This window comes from Jaculus jaculus, chromosome 2 (assembly GCF_020740685.1).
Source record: "Jaculus jaculus isolate mJacJac1 chromosome 2, mJacJac1.mat.Y.cur, whole genome shotgun sequence".
NCBI lineage: Eukaryota > Metazoa > Chordata > Mammalia > Rodentia > Dipodidae > Jaculus > Jaculus jaculus.
In genome coordinates, this window is record NC_059103.1 from 215,074,734 (window position 1) to 215,092,546 (window position 17,813).

The 17,813-nt window shown below is 42.0% G+C and overlaps 2 pseudogenes; one reads left to right on the plus strand and one right to left on the minus strand.

Moving 5' to 3' along the window:
• Positions 1-1,113: 1,113 nt before the first annotated feature.
• Positions 1,114-1,612, plus strand: LOC123458718 (annotated as a pseudogene).
• Positions 1,613-7,323: 5,711 nt separating this feature from the next.
• LOC123459120 lies at positions 7,324-7,438 on the minus strand (annotated as a pseudogene).
• Between the last annotated feature and the right edge of the window lie 10,375 nt (positions 7,439-17,813).

Consider the following 17,813-nt stretch of genomic DNA (forward strand, 5'->3'; position numbering starts at 1 on the left):
CACTAAGCAATCTCTCTGGCCATTTCTTCTTGTTCTTGTTCTGCTTCTTCTGCTTGTTCTTCTTGTTCTTCTTGTTCTTGTCCTCCTCCTCCTCCTTCTTCTTCTACCTGAGTTCTATGGATCAAACTCAGGTCCTCATGCTTACAAAGCAAGCACATTACCAACTGAGGTCTCCCAGAGCCCCTCATCAGTTTATTCTTACTGTGCATGTGAAGAAATCCTTAGATGTAGACATACTTATGTTGAACAGTTGAAAAGCTCTTATTCCACTTTCTGGTTTTTTCCAACTTGACCATGTGTTGAGGTTTTCACTTATTATTTCCATGATGACAATTTTGATTCTGAGCATGGTTCTGATTATCCTATATATCACCAACCTTGTGCCAAATATTTAAAAATTTTAAATTTTATCTTTTGATGCCATTCTTCTTCCATTATTTAAGAGATATTGTTATGGGCTTTCTGAGGCCCAGGTGTTGCCAAGACTGCCAAAATGTTTTGGAGCTTTTAAAAATATTTTAAATGTTTTTCCCAGGAGAAAGAGACAGAGGGAGAAAAGAAAAAAGGAAGGTAAGTAAGTATGGGCACTCCATGGCCTTTTGCCACTGCAAGTGAACCCCACATGCATATATCACTATGTGCATCTGGCTTTTGGGGGGCACTGGGGAATCAAACCCATGCCATCAGGTTTTATAAGCAAGTGTTTTTAACTGCTGAACCTCCTCTATCCCTGTTTTTGAGCTTCTTTTAAGTGAATCTAGGAAAATTCAAAATAGATTTCAGACTGTACAGACAGAAGCTACAACGAGGGAAATTTAGTGCCAATGCAACAAAAAGAAAATCAACCAGAAGGAAATTATGGCTTTCTGAAAGATTTATTTTTATTTATTTATTTATTTATTAGACACAGAGAAAGGGATGGGGGAGAGAGAGAGAAGGAGTGAGAATGGGTAGGCCAGGACCTCTAGCCACTGCAAATGAACTCCAGATGCATATGCCACCATGTGCATCTGGCTTACATGGGACTTGGAGAATCGAACCTGGGTCCTTAGTCTTCACAGGCATGTGCCTTAACTGATAAGCCAGCTCTCCAGCCCAATAAATTATGTTATTTTTGTGTGTACCACAGAGCTAATATCTTATGCCAAAGAGCAGTCAAGACATGAGTGTTGACTCTGTATAATCCCTATAAATTGGTCTTAAGGTTCAAAGTTTTGTGTAGTACTCCAAATAAATATGTTGTCATTGATGCTGCAGGTGCAGCAAAACCTCACTGTTGTGTGAATATTGTGATTCATCATATAGATGTTTTATTCTGTCACTCTGGTATAGAGGACTAATTCCATCTCTAAGTTGCTGAGGAAAGCCAGAGGAAGGAAAGAGGTTATTGCTACTCTTCTCCCAACTGCAAAATAACAATAAAAGGGAAGAAAAAAAAAACCCTGTCTCTTCAGGATTTCATTTACTGTCTTTCTGTGAGTGGTGTGCACTGTGGCTCTTATGTTGTCTATGCTGGGGGATATGAAATCACTGGTGCCTCTTCCACTTAAGTGTGAATCAAAAATTAGTGGCTACTAATATCTTATGTCTTATCACAGTGATTATACTTTGAACATGAGCAAGGATTAAAACTGACTTCTGGCTGGGCATGGTGGTACACCCCTTTATTCTCATCACTTGGGAGGCAGAGGTAGGAGGATCACCCTGAGTAAGAGATAATCCTGAGACTAAATAGTGAATTCCAGGTCAACCTTGGCTAGAGTGAGACCCTACTAGGAAAAAAAATAAACCTGACAAGTAAATTTATTTTGATCATATGAATATAGAATGCCTTTTATCATTATTTCATTCCATAAGAACACTAAAAATTATTGGATAATTTCAAATAATGACAAATGTATAATACATATTTTCAATTAGTCTTTAACTTTGAAGGACCCTGTCACTTTATGTTACAGACAAAAGGATTCTTCTGCGTGATACCTAGAAAATTGTCTGAAGTAGAATAAAATAATTGTTTTTGAAAAAGTGATACCATTTGGCTAGCCATGGTGGGGCATGTCTTTAATGCCAGCACTCATGAGGTAGAGGTAGGAGGATCAAAGTAAGTTCAAGACTAGCCTGAGACCATATAATGAATTCCAGGTTAGCCTGGGCTAAAAAAAGAAAGAAAGAAAGAAAGAAAGAAAGAAAGAAAGAAAGAAAGAAAGAAAGAAAGAAAGAAAGAAATGGTTATCAGTTGCACTGTGTACCACTCAAAATACTGGATCTCACATCTAATACTTTTCCTCTCAGAGCATCATTTTCATCTGCTAATTGGTGAGATCATTCTGTAACATAGCACACTACTATTTTTAGTGTTAGTCTTAGAGTTAGAGGTTTGTGGCTAGTGTCAAGGCCAGGTTTATGATTAGGGTCCGTGTCTGTTTCAGGGTCAGGATTAGGGTCAGAGTCAGGTTGAGTTTAGGAATTTTGGGGTGAAGGTTAGGTGTTAAGGTTTTGGTTAGAGTGAGAGTCAGGAGATCACATTCTGCAATCACTGCCTCAGGAGAGGAATGCACCCAAATTCTTCAGGAATAATTTTATCAGTGACTGGGACTTTTGGAGTTATGTTGTTTAAGGGAGGGGAGCTACTCATTTCCTTATAACAAGGTTTTATAATGAAATCATAGGGTTATTTAGAAGGATATTAGAGAGACTTACATATAAGGAAACATAACTGAAGCAAAGGTGGATAACATTTAATTTTGGTTTTGAGGTATGGTTTCACTCTAGCTCAGGTTGACTTGGAATTCACTGTGTAGTCTCAGGGTGGCCTTGAACTCATCCTCCTACGTTTGCCTCCCGAGTGCTGGGATTAAAGGCATGCAACACCATGTCTGGGTCTAAAATTTTATTTAACTATTTTATTTTTACTTATTTATTTGAGAAAGAAAAAGAGGCAGATAGAGAATGAGTGTGCCAGGGACTTCAGCCACTGCAAAAAAAAAATCCCAGATGCAAGTGTCACAAGGCACATAAGGCTTTATGTGGGTACTGGAGAAATGAATCTGGGTCCTTAGGCTTCACAGGCAACTGCCTTAACTGCTGAGCCATCTCTCCAGCCCTATAACAAATTTTTTTTTAGCCAAAGTAAGTTTGCTGTATGTAGATCACAAAGATGTTCAAAAATGTTGTAGGGCCAGGTATGGTGGTACATGTCTTTAATCCAAGCACTTGGGAGGCAGAGGTAGGAGGTTCACTGTGAGTTCCAAGTCAACCTGAGACTACATAGTGCATACTGAGTCCCAGGTCAGCCTTGGCTAGAGCTAGACTCTACCTAGAAAAAAAAAAAAAAAAAAAGAATCTGGTAGGAAGGGCTTTTTCCTCCAGATATAATCTGATGCCAGTAAAGAATGTCTTTTCTTAGTAGGCCTGTCACAGTTAATTGAGCAGAGCTATGCAGTGATATCCAGGTCTATGGAAATGTTAATGGAGCTATTCAGTAAAGAAAAATGAAGTTATGAAATTTTCAGAAAAATGGAAGGACCTGGAAAGGATTGTACTAAGTGAGGTAACCCAGGCCCAGAAAGCTAAGCACCACATGTTCTCTCTCATATGTGGATACTAGCTACAGATGATTGGGCTTCTGCGTGAGAAGGAAAATACTTAGTAGCAGAGGCCAGTAAGTTAAAAAGGAGACATAAAGGGAAGAGAAAGGAAGGGAGGAGGGTACTTAATAGGTTGATATTGTAAGTACAATGATTGAGATGGGGAGGTAATATGATGGAGAATGGAATTTCAAAGGGGAAAGTGTCGGGGGGGGGGGTAGGGAGGGAATTACCATGGGATTTTTTTTTATAATCATGGAAAATATTAATAAAAATTTTAAAAAATTTAAAAAAAATGTTAATGGAGCTATTGACACTGTCTGGTAAAAGGGGGGGGGAGGGTCACTGGGCTGGGATAAACTAGGAAGTGAAAGGTTAAGTAATTAGATGCTATCATACTCTTTTCATATAGTCTCTGGTGGGGTGGACCTTGCAGTAATGCAGCTGTTTTGGGGTCACCCACACTCCTGTAAATAACACCCCACCTGTGCTCTGTAAGTCAACCCAGTAAACTCATTGGCTCACCTAGTTGGACTGGTTGGTAGAATTGTGAGCAGTGACAGTACTTAGATTGGCTTCACACTGTCACTCTCAGCAGCTTTAGTAGTTCCACTCACATCCTAGGGGCCTCAACTTGGATAAAGCCCAGCATTAGTGGCTTACTCCCGGTGACTGTGTGAGAGTACCTAAAAGGTGAACATAAGACTGAGAATTCATATTCATTCATTCAATTCATATTTAGTGTTGCCATGTGTGTGCATATTGTAAATGTTGTGTGTGTTCACCCCCTGAGTATGGCATGAAAATGAGGAAGTCATTTATATCTGATGAGTGCTTTTGCACCAATAAACTTGGGGTATCTCCAGATTCTTGTCTTACAAACTTAAAGAAGTGAAATTCACAGATCATAGGGTAAGGTTTAGATAGACTTTATTAGATTAAGAGAAGGAAAATGGAGAAAGTATAGAGAGCTCCTGCCATATGGAAGGTGTTAGTGGGTAAAGCCTGCCCTATGACCCAAATTGGGGTCACTTATGGATTCAGAACGGAGGCTGAGCTAACCTGCCATGATGCTACATTTTGGGGCTGAGTAGCCATAATGCCACTATCAGATATAAATCTTCTAGGAATCTCAGTTCTAGGAAAGGGGTATATGGAAGGGCTCAGGTTGTTTATAGAAAAACAGATCTAGAGCACTCATTCAGGCAAGAGATAAGAAGAAGACTTCTCTGGGGGCTGGGGAGATGGCTCAGTGGTTACGCGCTCGCTTGTGAAGCCTAAGGACCCCGGTTCGAGGTTCGATTCCCCAGTACCCACGTTAGCCAGATAGATGGAGAAGGTGGCACATGCATCTGGAGTTTGTTTGCATTGGCTGGAGGCCCTGGTGCGTGTGCGCTCTCTCTCTCTGCCTCTTTTTCTCTCTCTGTGTCACTCTCAAATAAATAAATAAATAAATAAATAAATAAAATACAAATTAAAGAAAAAGCAGAAGACTTCTCTGATTGTACTAACATGGGGACTGTTATGTCAGGTTTGAGGACATTCCTGCTTTTTTACTTTTGGGGGCACAGTCATATTAAACTGCCTCAGTGGTCGTAAAAGGTTTTGTTTTCCTTTTGACACAAAACACCACTGAGATGAATTTGCCTAATTTTCCAACCAGTGTTAGAAGGGGCAGGGGCCCGTTTTTATATTATTTTCCCTCCATGTCTTGCCTCATCCCTTAGTTATTCTTATTTTTGTTGCTTTTGTTACTGTTTTTCGAGTTAGGGTCTTGTTTTGTTTTGTTTTGTTTTGTTTTGTTTTGTTTTTGAGGTAGGGTCTCACTCTGGTCCAGGCTGACCTGGAATTAACTCTGTAGTCTCAGGGTGGCCTTGAACTCACGGCAATCCTCCTACCTCTGCCTCCCGAGTGCTGGGATTAAAGGCGTGCGCCACCACGCCCGGCTTCGAGTTAGGGTCTTATTCTATCCCAGGCTGACCGCTGACCTGGCCCTCATTCTGTAGTCCCAGACTGGCCTCAAACTCGGAGTGATACTCGTACCTATGCCCCCCCCCACACTTGTTGCTGGAATTAAAAGCATGTACCACCACATCCTGGCCCCCTTAGCTATTCTTTTTTTTTTTTTTAAGGGCAAAAGAAAGTTTATGATTTATTTACAATCCATTAGGATAAAAACCCACATTATGCAGCTATACCCCATTTATCTTTTCTGAAGTACAAAAGACCAAAACTGAGACAGCATTTAGAGGAAAACCCTTTGAATTTAGTCTTAAGAACAAACTGTAAACAGTTCATTTTACCAAAAGAATTATTTGTGTACAAAATATAAACAATTTTACACTATAAACAAAGAATGCTATTGCTATACATATTCAGATTAGAATTCTGTTTATTTTTCCTTCAATTATCCTGGAGCACAAAACATCTTGCAATTCAGAAAGCTACTAAGTGCAGTGGTTAGGCCATGTTAGAAACAGCTTTTACTTCTCACATGTCTGGGTCACGTTGACTTTTCCCTCTGCCTCCGTCTTGCAGTTTAGTTTAGCTTACCAAGCTCTGCCATATGAACACATGACGAGCACACAAATGCTTAGTATTCAAGTATTACCTTTGAGGAAGTAACAGAACATACACCCCTTAGCTATTCTTAATAGGAATTAGCTTGCCATAGCAGGAAGCATTACTGTTAGGGAACTACCCTGATGAAGTCCATGTTGCTGTCTGCCTTGGATGGAAGCCGTGTGTTTGCAGCACCTCCCTTCTGGCTGTGCAGAGCATCAGAGCTTTCCCTGAGGGACTTGATCCTATAAGTCTTGATATCTTTCCAGACACCTTCTAAAACCACTGGCTTTCCTGGTGTTACCTGCATTTTCTCCTGTTGTGAATGAAGATGAACTTGAGGGATTTTGTTTTGTTTTGTTTTAGATCTCTTAGGATACCTCAGCTTTCAAAGCACAGCTAGGAGGGCTGGAGGATGGCTTAGTGCTTAAGGCGATGGTCTGTGAAACCTAAGGGCCCATGTTCGACTCCCCAGAACCAACATAAGTCAGATGCACAAGGTCATGAGTCACATGCACAGGGTCATACATGTAGCACACATGTCTGGAGTTTGTTTACAGTGGCTAGAGAACCTTGTGGGCCAATTCTCTCTGTCTCTTTCTTGCTCTCTCTCTCATAAAAAAAAAAGAGTAACAACTAAAAGAAGCCTGTAAATATAATATAGGCTATTTTGGCTATCATGCTAAAGGCTATTAAGGCTATTATGCTAAAAGACACTGAATGATAATTTATTCCTCCATTTAGTTTCTTTCGAGGTAGGGTCTCGCTGTAGTCCTGGCTTTGAAATGTGAATTTTCTTTTCTTTTTTTTTTTTTTTTTGTTTTTTTGAGGTAGGGTCTCACTCTGGTCCAGGCTGACCTGGAATTAACTCTGTAGTCTCAGTTTGGCCTTGAACTCACGGCGATCCTCCTACCTCTGCCTCCCGAGTGCTGGGATTAAAGGTGTTGGCCACCACGCCCGGCTGAAATGCGAATTTTCTATCCTCTGGGGTACTTGAATCTGGCCCTGCTCAGGGCATCAGCCATATGTTCCTTCTTCTGCATCATGTTGGATATGATGATCTGGTCAATGTGAAACCCTCTCTGTATCTGAGCTTTTCAAATGCATTCTACATACCTGTATGCGGTATAGATTGGTGACAGCGTGATATCAAAGCCATGGACATTGCCTGTTCTGTCGGCAAGGTCCCTTAGGGGCAAGCCATACGAGCAGTAGTCGCATGCTTTACAGCCATCATACACCAGGCCCCATGAGTGATGGGACTTGGTAGTGCTAATTGACTGTAGGTTGAACTGAAGTGGTGAGTGAGAACCATTATTAACTTGCAATCATTCTCAACATACATTTATTCCATATTAATAAATCATGCTGGCTTTATCTTCATAGTAGTCTCATTATTTTTACTAATCCCATATTTTATAGTGATTCAAGAACATTGCCTTACTAACCTAATCTTCCTTCCCTTGAGTTCCAACTCCTCAATGCTCTACCTCCCACTCATGTCACAGACTATGAGACTAAGCCTTCAACCTTGGGGGAGCATCCAAGATACAAACTATATTAGTTACCCTTACACAAACCACCATTAAAGAACCCCATTAAAAAGTATTCATGTACTCAGTCCCAGGGGACAAATCAGGCAAACAGGTTTCCTTTTTCTGAACATTTGCATCTTCAGTTTTCTTGGGAGTTTGACCTGGTCTTGGGAATGAAGAGATGGCTCAGTAATTAAGATATTTGGCCTGCAAAGCCTAATGACTGAGGTTTGATTCCCTAGTACCCATGTAAAGCCTGATGCACAAAGTGCAGCATGCATCTGTAGTTTTCTTTCTTTCTTTCTTCTTCTTCTTTTTTTTTTTTTTTGTTTGTTTGTGTGTTTTGAGATAGAGTGTCACTTTAGCTCAGACTGACCTGGAATTAACTATGTAGTCTCAGGGTTGCCTCAAACTCATTGTGATCCTCCTTCCACTGCCTTCCAAGTGCTGGGATTAGTGGCATGTGCCACCATGTCCAGCTACATCTGTAGTTTGTTTGTAGCAGCTCTTTCCTTTCAAATAAATTAATTTTGAAAATAAAAGAAATGAACTGCGGGCTGGAGAGATGGCTTAGCGGTTAAGTGCTTGCCTGTGAAGCCTAAGGACCCAGGTTCGAGGCTCGATTCCCCAGGTCCCACGTTAGCCAGATGCACAAGGGGGCGCACGCGTCTGGAGTTGGTTTGCAGAGGCTGGAAGCCCTGGCGCACCCATTGTCTCTCTCTCCCTCTATCTGTCTTTCTCTCTGTGTCTGTCACTCTCAAATAAATAAATAAAAAATGAACAAAAAATATTTTAAAAAAAATGAATTGGGGGCTGGAGAGATGGCTTAGTGGTTAAGCGCTTGCCTGTGAAGCCAAAGGACCCCGGTTCGAGGCTCGGTTCCCCAGGTCCCACGTTAGCCAGATGCACAAGGGGGCGCACGCGTCTGGACTTCGTTTGCAGTGGCTGGAGGCCCTGGCGCGCCCATTCTCTCTCTCTCCCTCTATCTGTCTTTCTCTCTATGTCTGTCACTCTCAAATAAATAAATAAAAAATGAACAAAAAATATTTAAAAAAAAAATGAATTGGATCTGATACAGAGTGAGATATAGGCTCCTGGTTACGGCTTTAATCCATGAGGAAAGTAGTTTGCTATCTTAAAGAGTTTCCCCTCTTGTCTTTTTAAAATTATTTTTATTAATTATGAACCTCACTGCTGAACAAATCATGTGCTGATCCTATTCCTCTCATGGTATCCCCTCTTCCCCATCCCCATTCCACTGAGTATCCTATTCTCTTTTGGGAAGGTCCCTTCTCTTTCTTTCTTTTTTAATGCAACCGGCATTGTGAACAAGCACCTTTAATCACTAATCCATTGCCCCAGCCCTCTAGGTTTTTTAAATTTTAAAAAAAATTGCTCAATTCTTTTTTCTTTAAATATTTTGTTTTCATTTATTGGGGTTGGAGAAAGAGAGAGAGGGGGGGGGGAGGGAGGGAGAGGGAGAGAGAGGAGAGAGACAGGGAGAGGGAGAGAGGTTCCTTAGGCTTGGTAGGCAAGTGCCTTAATAGCTAAGCCATATTTCCATCCTATTGTTTTTTAATTTTTATTTATTTCAGAGGAAGGGGGAGAGAGAGGATGGCGCATCATGTCCTCCAGTAACTGCAAATGAACTCCAGATGCATGCACCTCCTTGTGCATGTGGCTTACTTGGGTCCTGGAGAATTGAACCTGGGGACTTTGGCTTTGCAGATAAGTGCCTTAACTGCTAAGCCATATCTGCAGCCTCTCCCTTCTTGTTGTGAAAGAAGCAGAAACTCACTTTGTTTGCCAGGTTGACCTCAAACTTGTGATCTTCCTGAGGCTGGGATTATAGGTGTGCACAACTGCACCTGGATGAAGAGATTCCCATGAAAGGACCAAGTGTGGTACTGGAGAGCCAGCCTTGGAATGGAATATGATCCTCATCTACTGACACAGGATGCAGTCAGTGTTTGAGGACAAGTTTAGGTTGGGTGTTGAAATGGTGGTAGAATGCTTGGTTTTATGGTGCACCCCTCGAATTCCAGCACTCAGGAGGCTGGAGCATCGGAATTTCCATGTATTTGTGGCTAGCTTGGGCTACGTAGTGAGTTCTAGGCCACTAAAGGTTTCATAGCAAGGTCCTGTCTCATGAACCAACAAATATCAAGAATTGATGGTGGAACATTAAAGTTTCTGATTGCTTCTTTTCTCTCCCCTATGTGGCTGAAGTAAAGGTAATTATCATTCCTTTTTCCCCTCTTTCTTTATTTTTCTATTAAGGTGCCCAGTCTAGTCTTGAACTTGTCATCCTCCTCATCAGCCTAATAGATGGGATTTCAGGCCTGAAGCAACAGATTCAGCCAAGCATATATCCCCAGCAGTTTAGCTGTTTACTTCATCTGTATTGGTGTTTGAACCCAAGGTCCTATACCAGTGATCTATATCAGTAGCCCTCCTACTTCCTCAGTACCAGAGCTCTGATTTATTTTTAGCAGGACAGCACCTGGCTCTAGTTTCCTGTACACTAGGGACATGCATGTGACTGAGTTCTGCTGAGATGTTAGAAGTTGTTTGGTGGAGATGATTGCAAAGTTTCTAAACAGGATTAACTAAGCTGGTGCATCAGCTTTTTTGTTTTGTTTTTGAGGTAGGGTCTCTAGTCCAGGCTGACCTGGAATTCACTATGTAGTCTCAGGGTGGCCTCGAACTCACGGCGATCCTCCTACCTCTGCCTCCTGAGTGCTGGGATTAAAGGCGTGCGCCACCACGCCCGACAGCTTTTTTTTTTTTTTTTTTCTTGAAGATGTAGAGGATGCCTGGAGTTTTCACATCCATCTCATGACAACAATGGGATCTTGAGCCACATGCCAAGTATGGATGAAGATGTATTCCAGGTGTGAAACTGCCACACAAGCATTTGAGTACCTTGCTCCGTATTTCTCCTTCATGGAGAAAATGAAGCATTCTATACAGCTGTAGAGATCTTGTGTATTTTACTTCCCTCCCTACCTCCCTTCCCTTTATGTGTGTGTAGCTGATTGAAATTCTCAGTAGAGATATGGAACATGGTGGAATTTTTCTTATATTTTTCAGTGAAACTAGGAGGAAGTGTCATTAAATAAGGGTAAGGATTGGATATGGAATGTAGGACAGCCACTTTTCTTTCTTTTTTTTTTTTCTTTTTCTTTTTTGGCTTTTCAAGGTACTGTTTTGCTCCAGGTCAGGCTGACCTGGAATTCACTACGTAGTCTCAGGGAGGTCTTGAATTTAGAGATCCTCCTACCTCTGCCTCCTGAGTGCTGGGATCAAAGGCATGATCCATTCATGCCCTGCCACATTAGCCACATTTAAAAAATTTCTAAGAGCTCACGTGATTCAAACATTGAAGAGAGGTACAAAGATATAGCTCTCCTCTCTCCCTCGGTGCCTATACATCTCATTCTTCCCTGTTGCCCCTAGAGATAAGCATTTGTGTCCTGAGTGACTGTGAAAGTACAGACATTGAAAAATTGACTCTTTTAAAAACTATTTTTATTTATTCACTTGCAAGCAGAGGAGAGAGTGTGTGGGTGAGAGAATTGGCATGTCATGGAGCCTAGGTCATTAGGCTTTGCAGGCAAGATTATAATCTGTTGAGCCATGTGATCATCCCAACTGATCCCCTTTTTAAACTTTTTATTTACAGTTTCCATAGTTATAGGCAATAAACCATGTTAATTACCCCCCCCCCCACTTTCCAATTCACAATTCCATTCTCCATCATATCCCCTCCCTCTTTCCATTAGTCTCTCTTTTATTTTGATGTCATCCTTTCCTCCTATTATGAGGGTCTTGCGAAGGCACTCCGAGGTACTTTGAGGTCATGGATATTGTGGCCAATTTCTGTTTGGAGCAGTGCATTGTAAGCAGTCCTACCCTTCCTTTGGCTCTGACGTTATTTCTGCCACAGTGGACTCTGAACTTCGGAAGATATGGTAGAGATATTGCAGTGCTAAACACTCCCGTCAGTGCTATGGTGCCTGTTGGGTCATCCCAGTGGTCACCACCATCTGAAAAGGGAAGCTTCTCCAACCCAAAGTGAAAGTAGCATTAATATATGGATATGAACATTAAGTAAAGTGCTTACAGGGCAGTTTGTTGAGCATAGTATATGTATTTAGTCAGGCAAGAGCAGGCATTAGACTGCTTGGGCTCATAACCTCAACCACCAAAGGCTTTTGATTAGGTTTTCAGTATCAGGCATGTAGAGCAGGCCTCTAGTCCAATGAGAGAGCAGTTGGTTTTGCCCATAACAAACATGCCCCTCATGCACCCGTGCGGTCAATTGGCCTGCTTGGCCAAACATGACGCAGGGCCCACTGTTTTCACCACCGATGACTTCTGTTTCCCACATTGCTGCATGCGGTGCAGCTTTCTCCAACTTTCTGTCAGCTGTTCTATAGGGAAGATGTTTTCAGCTCAGCTCCTGCTTGATTTCTCAGTGACCTTGCCACCCTGGCATGTGGAGTCTTCAGAAATAGGGTCTTACCATTTATTTCCAATGGGAAACCAACAGCATTGTCAGTGGCCTGTAATGTTTTGGGGGCCTCAGGGACCTCACTCCCCAACAACTCACTGGAAGGTATCCCACCCCTGGCATTGAAATTTTTTCTAGTAACAGTCTATGGCTTCTGCGTGTGCTGTTATCCAAAAGAATAGGCTTCCATGTTGCTTATTCACAACATCTTGAATTTTGATTAACCCTCTCCCTACCCTTCCCATGACCTTACTTAGGCCATTGCATGCCCAGTAATCTGTTCATCTAATTTCATATATACAGTACCATCCCCTTAAATCCTCCCCTCTCCTCCCTCTCTTATAGCCCTTTTCTACCTTACTGACCTCTACTACTAATTTTTACTCCAACTCACATAAAAGTCCAAACATTTCTAGCTAGGATCCAAATAAGAGAGATCATGCAGTGCTTGGCTGTCTGGGCCTGGGTTACCTCACTTAGTATAATCCTTTCTAGTTCCATCCTTTTCCCTGCAAATTTCATAATTACATTTTCCTTTAACACTGACTATAATTACACTACCTAAATATAACACATCTTTATTAACCAATCGTTACTTGAAGGACATCTATGCTGGTTTCATTTCCTAGCTTTTGTGAATAGAGCAGCAATAAACATGGTTGAGCAAGTATCTCTAAGGTAACAAGAAGAGTCCTCAGGATATATGGCTAGTAGTAGTATATCTGGGTCATATGGTAAATCTAATTTTTAAAATATATTTTATTTATTAATCTGAAAGAGAAAGAGAACAGGTGCTCCAGTGCCTCTAGCCACTGCAAACGAACCCCAGATGCAGGCTCCCCCTTGTGCCTGTAGCTTCCGCGGGACCTGGGAAATCAAACTTGGGTCCTTTGACTTTGCAGGCAAACTCCTTAAATGCTAAGCCATCTCTCCAGCCCTGGTAAATCCACTTTTAGCTGTCTTAGGAACCTTCACACTGATTTCCACAATGCTGTGCCAGATAACATTCCCACCAACAATGGAGAAAGACTTTTTTTCCCCACATCCTCACCAGCATTTATTTTGACAGGAGGGATGTGTAATCTCAAAAGAGTTTTAATTTGCATTTCCCTGATGGTCATTTAATCCTTTATAATAGACACAAGCTAGCAAATGACAATGCATATAATATTGTAACTTGATTTATATATCTGAATATCCTAATTTTTTAATTGTTTTTTTGAGGTAGGGTCTCACTTTAGGCTGACCTGGAATGCCCTGTACAGTCTCAGGGTGGCCTCAAACTCCCTCTGCCTCCCTAGTATTGGGATTAAAGGCATGTGCCACCATGCCTGGTCCTAATCAGCTTTTTAAAAAATTATTTATTTATTTATTTATTTGAGAGCGACAGACACAGAGAGAAAGACAGATAGAGGAAGAGAGAGAGAGTGGGCACACCAGGGCTTCCAGCCTCTGCAAACGAACTCCAGACGCGTGCGCCCCCTTGTGCATCTGGCTAACGTGGGACCTGGGGAACCGAGCCTCAAACCGGGGTCCTTAGGCTTCACAGGCAAGCGCTTAACCGCTAAGCCATCTCTCCAGCCCCCTAATCAGCTTCTTGAGGTAGGGTATTACTTTAGCCCAGGTGGACCTTGAATTTACTATAGAGTCCAAGAGTGACCTCAAACTTGTGTTGATACTCCTCCTGCCTCCCAGATGGTGTGATAAAAGGTGTGTGCCAATATGCTTGGTTAATTATTTTTTAAATAATTAAAATAATTTTCTTCATAATTTGCAAGAGGAGAGAGAGAGACAGAGAATGGGTTTGCCAGTGCCTCCAGCCACTGCAAAAGTACTTGAGACATATGCACCGCCTTTTGCTTCTGGCTTTAAGTGGGTACTGGATAGTCAAACCTGTGCCCTTTGGCTTTGGAGGCAATTGCCTTAACCACTAAGCCATCTCTCCAGCCCCCAGTTTAGTTCGCATTTTATCTGTTAATTCATTATTATCACTTATAGATCCACATGGTTTATTTATAACCAGCCAGCAAAACTTACATTGTTTTAAAGAACAAGGATTTGTTAAGCCTTTGAGGGTTTTTTTTTTTTTTTTTTTTTTTTTTTTTTTTTTTTGCTGTTGTTGTTCTTTTGTTTTTTGTTTTTCAAGGTAGGGGTCTCACTGTAGCCCAGGCTGACCTGGAATTCACTATGTAGTCCCAGGGTGGCCTCGAACTCATAGCAATCATCCTACCTCTGCCTCCCCAGTGCTGGGATTAAAGGCATGTGCCACCACGCCCGGCAACCTTTGAGGTTTTCAAGAGGCACATGAAACAAGATATCATGTCTCTTTTAAATGCCAGGATCCATCTTCCTTCTAAAAGCTGTAAGATTTCACTATATGTGGTTGGGATGATCTCAGTGCTCATATGTTTCCATTGGTGCCAGATTCTGACCATGTCATTTAATCTTGTTTCTTCCCTAACTTCAACTCCTCCAAATTGAGTTTCTCCTATATTATTATTAACATTAAACAAAATGTTCTCAACTCTGTGGCTTAGGGGTTGGGGTTGGGGTTAGGCTTAGGTTTGGGGTTTGGGGTTAGGGGTTAGGGGTAGGGTTAACGTTAGGGGTTAGGGGTTAGTGTTAGGGTCAAATAGGGTTAGGGTCTGCAAACGTTGACTTGGCAGGGGGGACCCTTTCAGATTAAAATGGCAGAAACCTTCCAAATGCTATCACTTTGGAAATAAGTCGTAAATTTCCTCCTATCATCCAAGAGGTCAGAATTAGGACTAATAGGAAGTTACTAAGTAGGTACAGGTTTCTGTTTAAGTTACATCTCTTGATTTCCTAAAAGTAGAATCGGCTATTTTAAGTATGCAGTTATCTTTGAATCTGTAGAGATATTTAAACAGAATTTGGACAAGATGACAGAAGGAGAGTGAAACTGATTCATCTTGAGGGTCCATTTTGAACATGCCCTGCTAGTACCCCTAATGTTCCATTAGCAATGCTAATGTGGGGTAGGTTATAGTTGGGCCTTATATTCAGATCCTAGATAATTACCAGGAGACCACATCCTTGAGAGATATAATACACAGTAACTAACATAAGTTGGTTGGGGTGGTGGGTCAGGAGGCTAGGTAAGCACATTTTGAAAAAAAGGGTGGGGGGGTGGCTTTGTTTTTGTTTTGTTTTTCTTGCTTAGCAATGGTTCTAGTTATCTAAATCTTGGTCTCCTTCATTAGAATAGATGGTCATTTCACTATAATAGTTACTCCTGATTAGTTCTAGTTATGTAAATCTTGGTGCTTCATTAGAATAGATTGTCATTTCACTATAATACGTACTCCTGGTGGCTGCTTTGGATAAGACAGTTACATTTAAATTTGCCATCAAGATATTTTTAAATATATACTGATATTTTTAGCGCATTTTTCAACAAAAGTTTTCTGGAAAGCCTACATAGACCTTCATTGTCATTGTCATTGGCATTTTGGTTGAGGATTATTAGCATGGCTCAACCAAAATATTAATCAAGAGTACAAATTTGTTCCACAAACAAGATTTCAAAGGCCTATTTGTTTTCTGTCTCTTTACACTGCTGTTATTAACATTCGGTTCATCAGTCATGATGGCCCTGATCCAAGTGGCCACTACACCTTTCCACAGCAAGACGACCTTAGACAGCCAAGCCCACTTTACACCTACCCCAGGACCAGACTTGTTTTTCATAACGACCCAAGTTACTTTAGCCAATTCATCCATTTTATGTATGCTCCCGTGAGCGGTGGTGATACAATGAAATGACCACTGGTTCTCTCTTGATCAATCATCAAAGGCATTATTGGGAGAACCTTTCCTGAAAGCTCCAGAAGAGAAACGGTCTCCACAAGATGCATTCTGCATTCTTTCGGTAGCTTCCTGGATCATCACAAAGAATAGTTTACCGTACAGCTTTTTAAAAAATTATCAGTCCATTTGTGATAAATAAAAAAGAAAAGAAAAGGGGCACGTGAGGGTGGGTGGTATGAAAGCCCACATCCTTTGCCAATGTCACATGTCATTATGGATTCATGCTCACTACCGGTGTAGCACCATGTCAGGACTTGTACTAATCCAGCACTTAGCCTTACTCCAGAGAAAAGGGTTCAGCTCTGTGACTTTCCAGTCACTCCCTCCCATAATACGGCACCTCTGTACAGACAGAGCCACAAAATGTATATAATATGGACAGTTACAATTCAACTCAAACTACAATCGTCCCCAATAGTAGTACCCCTATCTCCCTGGAATATTGTACCCAACACCATTCAAAGCAGTCGGGCTGGAGAGATCTCAGAGCTCCTGAGACTCCATTCCATAATATCTTTTATTTTATTTTATTTTTATTTTTTTTTAATTTTTATTAACATTTTCCATGATTATAAAATATATCCCATGGTAATTCCCTCCCTCTCCACCCCCACACTTTCCCATTTGAAATTCCATTCTCCATCATATTACCTCCCCATTACAATCATTGTAATTACATATATACAATATCAACCTATTAAGTATCTTATTTTATTTTTACAAAGTCTTATTCCCCAGCTCGAGTGGACGAAGGATTCTGGTCCAGTTTGCGGAGGTTCCACGCACGTGCTTCGCTGGGGCCCAGCTGAGGTTGCAGCCATCTCCCCCCAACCCAGGGTCTTACGTGGGCGGATGGGGAGGGGGCGATGTCCCCCCACATTCTCCAAGCTCAATCCCTCCCCACCCCCCAGTGAGGTGCATGGGTCCACTCCGCTGCTCCGTCTCCACCGGCTGATTGGGGCTGCAGGAGGAGAAGGAGAGGACTGAAAGACCCCCAGAGGGAGACCTTCACTCAAGTCTCGAGATAGCACGCCCCCAAAGACACACGGGAGACCAAACTTGCTGCAAAAGCATGAGGCTGTATTTGGGATGACCAGAGCTCTGGGGCTGACAGGTATCTCATGCAGGAGACAGAGGAGTCGACCCCGAGCACTATAGGGTGTTTCTTTTTATAGGGTTTTTAGCAAGGAAGGGAAAGGGGGGGGGGTTCACAAGGGTATTTGCAAAGCTTGTACAGTTATGTCTACATATCTTATTTGTGCATAACCAGAGTTTAAGTCCTTGGTCAGGCTGTCTTGGGAAACTATTTCATTATTTTGGTTTGTCTCAAAACTGTATTTTTGTTTTTCCTCTTCCCGGGACATCAAGTTTAGGTTGACCCGACCAACCCATATCTTGGGCCACCCACAGCCCATCTTTCAGCCTATTTTTTTATTTACTCCTTCTTGAATATACAGTTCAGGCTGTCCCCTAGCTGTTTCTGCACAAAGTTTACTTTAAAATCTTCCATCCTGCCTCTCAGGACAGGGACCCGGAGGCGCCGCTGGTTCCTGCAGAATACAGCCCAGCAGCCACCGCCGCCAGAAGTTTCATCCCGGCAGCTCTATATCAACCCAAACCGTAATGGTGACAGGGGTCAGGGGCTGGCCGGCTGCGTGCACCTCCTGGTATCGCTACTGGCCGTGTCGCTGCTACTGACGAGCTCTGGGACCCGGGCGAAGGTGTGCGTGCCCTGCGACAAGTCCAAGTGCCAGGAACCCCACAGCTACCCAGAGAGCT